This window comes from Chlorocebus sabaeus, chromosome 17, assembly GCF_047675955.1.
Source record: "Chlorocebus sabaeus isolate Y175 chromosome 17, mChlSab1.0.hap1, whole genome shotgun sequence".
Lineage (NCBI taxonomy): Eukaryota > Metazoa > Chordata > Mammalia > Primates > Cercopithecidae > Chlorocebus > Chlorocebus sabaeus.
In genome coordinates, this window is record NC_132920.1 from 36,373,986 (window position 1) to 36,376,453 (window position 2,468).

Consider the following 2,468-nt stretch of genomic DNA (forward strand, 5'->3'; position numbering starts at 1 on the left):
ATAGTTTGCTTTTTGTTGTTGCTGAGTAATAGTCCATCATCCAAACACACCACAGTTTGTGTATCCATTCTCCTGCTGATGGGCACTGGGTTATTTCTGGTTTAGGGTTGTTATAAATAACACTGCTGTGAACATTCTTGTACATGTCATTTGATGGACATAAGTGCTTGTATGTCCCAGGAATGGAATTACTAGGTCACGGGGCAGATATATGTTTAGCTTTAGTGGATTCTGCCAGTTTCCCATTTGGCGTTCAATTTATATTCCCGCCTGTATTCATCTGATCTTGCACAGCTCCCCACTTGTATTAGTCTGATCTCTCCCAGCTATAAATACATACCTGAGACTTGGTAATTTATATAAAGAAAAAAAGAGGTTTAATCGGCTCATGGTTCTGCAGACTGTATAGGAAGCATGGCTAGGGAGGCCTCAGGAAACGTAGAATCATAGCTGAAGGTGAAGGCGAAGCAGGCACATCTTATGTGGCCAGAGCAGGAGGAAGGGAGCAAAGTGGGAGGTGCTACACACTTTAAAACAACCAGATCTGGTCGGGCACGGTGGCTCACGCCTGTAATCCCAGCACTTTGGGAGGCCGAGGCGGGCGGATCACGAGGTCAGGAGACCGAGACCATCCTGGCTAATATGGTGAAACCCTGTCTCTACTAAAAATACAAAAAATTAGCCAAGTGCTGTGGCAAGCGCCTGCAGTCCCAGCTACTCTAGAGGCTGAGGCAGGAGAATGGCGTGAACCCAGGAGGCAGAGCTTGCAGCAAGCCGAGATCATGCCCCTGTACTCCAGCCTGGGCGACAGAGCGAGACTCTGTCTCAAAAAAAAAAAAAAAAAAAACAACCAGATCTGAGTCATGATCCAATCACCTCCCACCCGGCCCTTCCTCCAACACTGGGAATTAAAATTCAACATGAGATTTAGGTGGGGACACATATCCAAGCCATATCAGAGTGTAGTTGCTCCACATCTGTGCCAACACACAGTACTGCCGGCCTGTGGCGTTTGCTCCATACCCGCTTGTTGAGTGACTTCCATTAAGCTCCACTGTGCACCAAGGCCTCTGTTTTCCTTTATAGTACTTTCTGGCTTTAGAGGGAGAGTTATGAACTGCCAAGGTGTTTTTCAACTGGGGAATCCTGACTGAGAGGATGGTGGGGGGGGAGAGCTCCCTGGAGTGGATTCGCTGCTGATCCTGTCCTGGACGCCAGGGCATGAATGCACCTGGCTGTGCAGCCCAGGCTTCTCTTAGCACCCACTTCCGTACTATGGTGCCACCCAGATCCCTGCATGGGCTGTTTGGGAAATAGGGTCACACTGGACAGTCCTTTTTAGTTCAGAGCAACACAACCGTTCCCACCTCATCCTCCCCGTCACTGCCGTTGGGCTCTGAGGACCCACTTCTGCTCGAGGGTTGCTTTTTTATTTTCTGTTTTTGTTTTCTTGAGATAGGGTCTCACTCTGTTGCCCAGGCTGGAGTGCAGTGGCTCGATCACAGATCACTGCAACCTGTGCCTCCTGTCGCTCAAGCGATTCTCCCCGCTCAGCCTCCCAAATAGCTGGGACCACAGGTGTGTGCACCACCATGCCCGACTAGACTAATTTTGGTATTTTTTGTAGAGATGGGGTTTTGCCATGTTGCCCAGGCTGGTCACGAACTCCTGGGCTCAAGGGATTCACTGGCCTTGGCTTCCCAAAGTGCTGGGATTACAGGCGTGAGCCACTGTGCCAGGCCTGAGGGACCCATTTTTGAATACAGACCCCAGCCTGTGTCCTGAGGTGTTATACTTACCGGTGGTGCAGAAAGGACCCCTGCACATCGCACCCATTGTGTCCTTGTCTACTGGCTGATGCCCAAAATTCTACCCTTAGTGCTTCATGCTTTTACCTCTCAAGGGCATGATCCTTGGGGACATGGCAGTGACCCTGGTTAGGTGGGCCTGTTTTCCTTTAAGTGACTGGTATCCCAGTGTGAACAAAGGATGTGTGAGCAGGTTTCGATAACGCAATACAGCAAGGACACTGAGTCCTTGAGGGGAAGGTTTAAAAGGAGATGAAAAGGGCCTACTTGCGGCTGGCTGACCTTGGTGCCACAGACGCACATTTCAGCCGTCAAGGATGAAGGCTCAGAAGACTCTGAAGCAACTTCAAAGGAATCGCTCGGATCACAGGTGGGGTGAAGGTTGGAGATAAGAAGGCAGGGCCAGAGAAAGAGACCCAAGGGAGCCTCGTTTGGAAGCAGAGCTCTGGAAACAAAAGACTGCAGAGCCAGAGTCAACCTGGGCAACTGTTTGAAGCCGGCCCCATCCTCAGGTGCAAGAAAGAGCATCCTCTGGGTCTAGGCCTGAGTTGTGTGCGGAGGACACAGGCTTTCCTGGGTGGGCCCTCAGGCTTCTGGTTCCACTTGTGCCTGTGGCACACACACAGGTTTTGATAGCCAGAGCCTGGCCAGTCCTCCTTT